The sequence below is a fragment of the Branchiostoma belcheri genome, unplaced genomic scaffold (assembly GCF_001625305.1).
Source record: "Branchiostoma belcheri isolate BF01 breed outbred unplaced genomic scaffold, Haploidv18h27 scaffold230, whole genome shotgun sequence".
Classification (NCBI taxonomy): domain Eukaryota; kingdom Metazoa; phylum Chordata; class Leptocardii; order Amphioxiformes; family Branchiostomatidae; genus Branchiostoma; species Branchiostoma belcheri.
Window position 1 is genome coordinate 41652 of NW_017803825.1, and position 7860 is coordinate 49511.

At 41.9% G+C, this 7860-nt stretch overlaps 1 protein-coding gene across 1 annotated transcript in view; it reads right to left on the reverse strand.

The window, feature by feature from the left end:
- The window catches only part of LOC109470763, a 38110-nt gene extending 34509 nt beyond the window's left edge, over positions 1 to 3601 (reverse strand). The window contains exon 1 of the mRNA XM_019769833.1: positions 3458 to 3601. The gene's annotated coding sequence lies outside the window, so the exon portion shown is untranslated. The remainder of the gene's footprint in view (positions 1 to 3457) is intronic.
- Positions 3602 to 7860: the final 4259 nt, after the last annotated feature.

Consider the following 7860-nt stretch of genomic DNA (forward strand, 5'->3'; position numbering starts at 1 on the left):
GGACTCGGTTCATGAACGTATTTTGGTTTGGCTCCTGGAATGTGCAAAAAAATGACTCCCGGGACTGTCTACAGGGAACACTCGCACATTCGCGGTGTATCAGGACAGCGCGACTGGTCGTCATTAGCGCAGTAACAGTTGCATAAACGGACGAAACCATTTCAAAGAAATGGGGATGTTTCGAAAATAAGCATTTACTCCAATATCAAAACAGCTACGGTAAAAATAAAAAGACGTGCATCATCCCGGACATAATGCAACACCACATGCGAAATTACACAGAAATGCGACGTACGGAAGAATGCGTTTTGGCTGCGAACATCTTCCAAAAAACTTGGCATCTCTTAACCATGGGCAAAAACATCTGGAACCACTTATAAAAACCACCCCGTATCTGCATGAACTTTTTTGAACCCCACTGCTATTCCAAACAACGCGTTTTTCTGGACCATTCCAATTCTCGTAATTGTAGGGGTGCGTCTGCGATATTACATTGACCGCGAAAGCAGCAACGGCAAAAATACACATTCGTGCATCAACACGGGCATGCCCGCAGACGGCGTATAAAATTGCGTGCCGATTACACAAAGAGAACCCAGTGTTTTGACTGCGAACATGAAAAATCAGCCGATTACAACACTCCGTCCGGAGGTCCTGACCTCCTTCACGGAGTAATAAAACCATTCTAAAAGCCTGTATCACAAAAATTTAAAAAACGCCTGGGGGTATTTGCCCACTGTACCTCCATACCAAATTTCAGGACCTTAGGCCCTAAAATGAAGAAGCTGAATCCATTTAAAAAAATGGCAGGAGAAGAAGGAGAAGGAGAAGAAACATCAGAAAAAGCAATATGGTTTCACCACACCCACTTCGTGGTGTGGTGAACCCATAATTAAATGTATTATAAATTATAACTGTTTATACTGTAACTGTATATATGTATATACGTTAAAATTTATATTTATATATGTATATACGTTTTTCAAGTATGTGGCACAATTTTCGCACATTGGAAAAAATGTTAGGTTCAATTTGAAACATTTATGTGCAAAATTATACTTAGTATTTACTTGGTCTGCAACTGTTTTCAAGCTGGTTTGAAAGAGGTATAACGTTACATGTTTCTTTACCAGGTGACTCAGTGGAAGGATCCTGCAAATTAATTATGTAAGCCCACAATAAATTAAACTGACCTTCCTAGTTTGTTATTAACTACTTTCCATGATGTTTCAACTTTCAAGCAAAAAAACAAGCATTAAGCAACCTGTCCAAGGTGACCACCTGGCCAACACGACCGTGACCACCCTGAGTTGTGTCCACTCAAGGCCTGATACCTGCCCATGGTGACCACATCAGTTTCAATCATGTTGATTATTGATGATAACTTAAATGACAAATCATGGAGAAACCAGTCTGAGTTTGCCTTGACTGCTGGATGATGTTTTTGTTTGAAGTTAATTGTTTCATGTGCCACCCTCCCCACATGCATTTACAGCATTTGACATTAGAAAATCTTGAAACCATTTATGTCTCAGTCATGTTGTGAGACGACCCGCTTGAAGGAGACCACCTGTCCAAGATGGCCACTTTTATTTGCACCCCGTTCACAGTGAAAAAATGGATCTGGATTGACTGCCGATCCCGATCAGAAATTCATTAATCCCGATCGACCCGCGCGTTCACACTGCTTTTTGCTGATCCGGATTGCCAGGGCATCACGCTCAGAAATGGATTGAGGTGTCACGAGCCCGCCATCTTGAACATGCCATAGCCGCTGTAACTCCGCCGTAAATTTTGCAAGAAAAGAACTCAGAAAGTTTGTACAGCCTGGAATCTTAGCGGAAATAAAGAGAACACCTCCTTGAACATGTTTGGGTGGTCAGGGTTTAGCTCCCGTTGCGTGAAGGCCGATATTTTTCGGGTTGTAACACTCGATTCCACTGGCTCGCCATTCCACTTGAGTGTAACGTTGGGGCATGGAGGTTGGGGTAAACATCTTTCTGCATATTTTCTATTCATAATTTTGATTGGCAATGTATCCATAGCATTACACAACGTCCCTGTCACTGCATATTACAAGACCCGATCGGTAGTGGTAGTATTTGTGGTCAGTCTCACACTAGCGAACCCCGAACCCAATCCACTTTGCGTTCACACTCGCGTTTACGCCCGATCCCGATCCGCCGCAAGTGTCTTGAACTACCTCCTCGAGGTGGATTACTTTTGGATCGGGATCGGAGAAAATCAATCCCGATTGGAGCGTCCACACTGCGAAAACCGATCCGGATTGACTTCATTTGCATAATTTTGATCCCGATCGGCGGCCGATCCGGATCGACAAATTTCACTGTGAACGGGGTGTTGGTCCCCTGGGTGGCCGGCTTGGACCGTGAGGTTTGACTGTTAAGTAGTAATATGTAACTTACTTATAGAAATGGATAATTTTTGCTACTTTGCCTGCAACGCGCCCCCTCCCCCTCCTGCTCTAGGTGCAAAATTGCACATTCAAAATATTTTTATGTACAAATCTTGAAAATCATGTGCATTTTCCACATTGCACATGGGTATTTTGAGCCCTACATCTTTGCCTGTATATAATGCCGTCAAAAAGTTTACTTCAGTCACCACTTTGGCTTGTAACAGCTACATATATAGCAGGTGTGGATTCGTGTCTCTGGGTATCAATTCTTTGAAGCCTAGAAAATTAAGTACAGATTGCTGGTAATCCTACCAATAATTAAGGTATTTTGTTACAGGTATATTGTACATACCTAATCATGCTCTCTTTGTTACGTATGTATGTTCATCTCCCACAAGTTTTGTCCGTGATATCAAGGAGTGTTGACAAATTTTCCCGAATTCAGTTGACAATGTACATTCTGCCAAAGCTGATCGTCACCTTTAGTAGCTTTACATATCATGTAAATTCAGTAATGCTAGCTGCGCAACTCGCACACGTATTTGTTCTGTCGACTTGTGCAACAACTTTGAGAGAATCCCTTTGGTTAAGTCAAGGACAGCTCCTTGGTTAAGTACATTGTAATTCGTAATTCTCGAGTTTACGTAGCCTTCACGATCCATCGTGGTAATATTCGGGCCTGACGCCAGGAGTTTTGCACGGCGAGCCTGGTTCCGAACTGGGCGGCGACGTCTACGATAGACTGAAAAGCATGTGCCTAGAGGCTAGAGACAGCCGAGACAGACACATAATGTTTACATGCACAACCTTCTTGGCGAATGTACTGTACCTGACAGTCTTTTGACAAACATCATACACAAAAGGGCGTCTGGCGTACAGACGCGCTTCTTTTCAGGTACCTGCACAAAACAAACAGAACCAAAGGTACAGTAGCCATTTAGCCTAACATGATACTCTGTCGTCACGTCGTGTTTGGTACGTAGTTGTCTCCTCCTACTTGCCACCCTAGTTAGCGCTAGATCATGGACGTTGACATACCTCGTGTACATTGAAGATGGACGTCTAAGTTCTCAAGAAATCGGGGTCCCAACCTCTTTGGAGGCCCGGACTGTAAAAGACTGTACTTTAACCCTGAAAATGCTGTTGACGCAGCATTTGTCGCACAGAAGTCGCCAGGCCTGGTCACTCAGTTACTTTCGAATCCGGGCTATTCTGACGGTGTCACGTGCTACTGAACCATATATGGAAAGCTGTAGGCGTGGCTTTACGGACCCGGGAAGTACCAATCACAGAAGGGGGAGGGGCGGTTTCTAATACCTCCAACCGACCTCAACCGGCCTCAAATGACCGCGTAATAAAAACTTTAGTATACATTAGCTAACAACCTTTTCCAACCTTTTCTCAAGTCATCTCTGGTGCCCAAACTCTGCCACTCTTCATTGCGTACAGTGTCATTCCGGGGGAGAGGGGGTGTCCTCCACATCTGGAGTGAATTTTAAACTTTATCATATTACTGTAGTTATATTTGTATATGTGGATTTGGAGCAGCCCTAGCCTGAGTGTCAGCCTTGTTAGCTTTCGTCCGCTACCCAAGGTCCGCTCCCCGGTAGCGGACGAAAGCTAACAAGGCTGACACTCAGGCTAGAGCAGCCCCGCCCTCCAAAGGATTTTACGCACATGTTAACATCGATGTTACATACATGTAAGCAAACCTGACATACCAAAGGCCATATATTTTGGGCAGATTTTAGAAATATACAAATGAAGGTGTCATTCATATTTTCCCAATCTGTTAATAAAAGGGCTGTCAAATGGTGTTATGAACATTAGAATACAGAAGGAATTATTTTTTCTAATATTGCCAATAGAATTTTTACTTATTATTATATTACTATGGCAGATCAAAATAAGGAATATAAGGAACCTTTAAGGTCATATTGAAGGGTGCCTGAGGACTTTTTGGAAATACTAATATAGAAAAAAACTCTATCTGACATGGTAGACTTTTTGGTCTATTTTTATAATCTACAACATATTTTTTGCCAGGGCCACATTTTGACCGCGAAATTGAACGACAAAGTTCGCAATTTTTACGCGCCATCTACCATCCGGGCTCCCATATATGGAGTGCTCTTCCAAATATGGAGTGCTCTTCCAAATAATGTGCACACCCCCCGGCCCCACTGAAGCGAAAGCACGATTCCGCTGGGCCACTTGAAGCAAGGAATGTGAACTGTCACAGTGTGTGTGAGCTTCACTTTGCCATTGGGAAAGGAAAAGACAATTTTCCTGATACTTAGAGCGTTTGTAAATACAGTACATCATGTTATTTGTAGACCGCTAAGTAACCAAAATCTGCCAACTGCAAAGAATTTACGAAAACCTGCCATGCCGGCTAATCAAGTCGGAACACATATTCAACTGGAAATATACCACAGAAATCACCAAGAAAAAGGCATGGATTACGCCAACAACTTCCTATGAAAAAACATTTGACTGCCAAAAGGAACGTTTGAGTTTGTTTCGACTGCAAAATGTTTGTAAATATACTACCGGTAGTAACTGTTATATGCAGTTGTAGGAAGAAGATACTAGTACTTGAACAAACATGACACAAGAACTGATTTCCAATCTGCAACGTTCTTTTTTTATTTTAAAGAAATACAATACAAACAAACTTCAAGCTATCTTAGAGCGGAATGCATACACAATCTTACTGTAACGACGAACATATCTTTACGGTTTACAGCGGTGGCAGCTTATAACGGATCGTCCATATTTTGCAGATAAAACTCCGTACGTAAAAAAAATCATATACTGTAAGCACACGTCTACTAGGACAACGTTCAACAGAAATTCACATAATCAACAAAATTATATTCGCTAGTAATCTCATACCACGTACGGGCAGGCTTTTCTCCAGGGCTATCTACTCCGGTAACTCCATGTTTTCAGTCTTTTTTCCGAGTATGTTGCTTTCCGTAACACAACAAAGAACTTCGGGGGTAGGCATCAAAAACAAGTCCGTAACTCCAGAAAACGCGGACGGTTTTTCTCCAGAAAGGTCTCAGAATAGTCCATGAAAGTCCACCTGCAAAACTACGTAGGGTATAGCCGTTTAAAAGATTGTCTAGCGGCCCAAATGTTGCCGCAAACCGCACAGCGTCCTTCGCGGCATCCAAGTCGTCGTCCGCCATTTTGGTTTGGTCACGTGACTCCCCCACGCTTTAAGAATGGGGATGCTTGGGCTGTTCTTTTTACTGGACATATCCCTGGCCTGTTTTTCTAAATCGCGGCTCAGAATGGTAAATACAGCGTGCTGAAGGGTCAATGACCCGCATTTTACCGGAAGTCATCGGGGCCTTTGGAATGCGGACCAGAACCTGGCGATTTCGGCTCTTTTTGGCTCCAAAATGGACATTTATGTAACCCATACAGCATATACAGCATTTTTAGATCAAAACTGTGGCAAAACTGCTAATGAAAAGGGACCAAAAATTGTTTTATTTTAAACATAAGCTTCTAAACTAAAAACGTACGTCAGGCCGACACGCTGCGCCGTTTTATGTGCTGGGGAGGGCCGCTGGCGTATGGCACTGTTAAAATTTACGAAAAAAATTCATTAAAAATCAACATTTGAAGATAGAAAAAAATCCTGACGTACGTTTTTTGCTATCACTATAGTGCGCCTCTCTACAAAATATGGTCAATGAAAACCAAAGCACTGGCCAGGAAAATTGATTTTTCTAAAAAGGGGGCGTGGCTCATAACTCCAGATTACGTCATCGTGACGTCATAAAAATTTGCATAAATTATTGTCTTGCAATAAGGTACTTATATGAAAAATTTCAATGACCAAAAGTAATTCTAACTAGTATTTTTAAGATGCCCACGGTTCGCAGTCTTGTCAGCAAGCGCCTGCCAGTTAGTCTGCCTCGGCTTCATGGGTGTGGTGCCTGCGGGAAATCGCAACATCAAATTTGAAGTATTCTGATATCTTTAATGGCATCCAATGCGATTTCAGGGCAGCAAAACTGCAAATATTCTGAATAAGGCAATCTTTGTGATATTGACACATACTGCTTCACATTAGTACATTAAGGCAGTATTTCATACTTTGGGTTCTAAAACTGCAGAAACAAGCCCCGAGATAAGTCCTTTATTTTTGGGTGGTACCCTAAAAATCAGCCAAGGGCCCTTCCAGTGACCATTTTCCGTCAGAATTTTTTTGCCTAGAGCCTTGAAGGTCAATATACATTGGGACAGTGTGGTTTCAACTCAGTATGTGGATAAATGGATAGAATATTGGGTTGGAAAATCGGGTTTCCAAGCCCTAAAAACTGCACTGAGATGCCTTTAAAGCTGTACATGTATTATGTAAATAGTCAATTTTCTGGTCATTTCTTTACAACGTAAGCCATTGTGCTTAGGAAGTGAAGGCGCTAAAACCTATGAGTGTGTTTAAAAGTTCGAAACACAGCTGTCAGCCATGATTGTTTACATTCTCTGTCCACAAACTGAGTGCGCCTCGTGTGTGGGTACATGTATATACGTAGGGCCAACCTAGCCTGATTAAATCGCTTTACGGTTGCCGGCCGCCCAACATCCAGCCGGGACGGGCCACCAAAGCCGCCGACGGCAGAGTTTGCGTTAAACAGACTAGCTAGGGCCAACCGTTAATGTCAGAAATGTGAAAAATATTTTAACAAATATGTTGAAACGTGGAAATAAATTACAATCACAAGAAGATTTTTTAATATAAAAGTATTTCAATTTTGGGTGAAAAGTGTTAGATTCTACAGCTTAGCACCAATGCAATGCAGCCCCAAACACATATATAGCTATATGATCAAGAATCTAAATTGTGTATAGCTTATGATTATGAACTGCGTATTATTCAATATGTGATGAACCGATGCAAGCATACTTGGGAGCAGTTCCAAATTATATTCAGTCGTATTTCTACTATATATATATATATCAATACTGTTTAGTTGTGAGCAAATTTTCGGCTTGCGACTTAAACCTCACAATTATCATTAACTTCTGTTATTAAGCTATAGCTATGACGTCAATTCTACCTCATTTGATGATAATCTGTCACAGTATAGCCGGTATAACCACCCTTCGTAACACACCAGCTACAATCCTGCTGGGCGTCAATCCAAAGGCAGACACATCTAAAATTAACAGTAAATCTGAAGAGATCTACCATTAAAAATCCCAGAGGTAGACATATATGAACACTACATTCAGGTGTTTACTATTCAGGTCTTTACTATATTATTGAGATGGCTTCGATGGCCTCGACAACACCGGCACGGTTTTTACTGTGGCGTTCTTAGGGTAATTATGGGAGTCGACATTAGCGACAAGTCTTTGGATGTTCAACAGGAGGAGGTGAGATATTCTTGGGAAAGAAAGGACAAATAAAAGTTAAC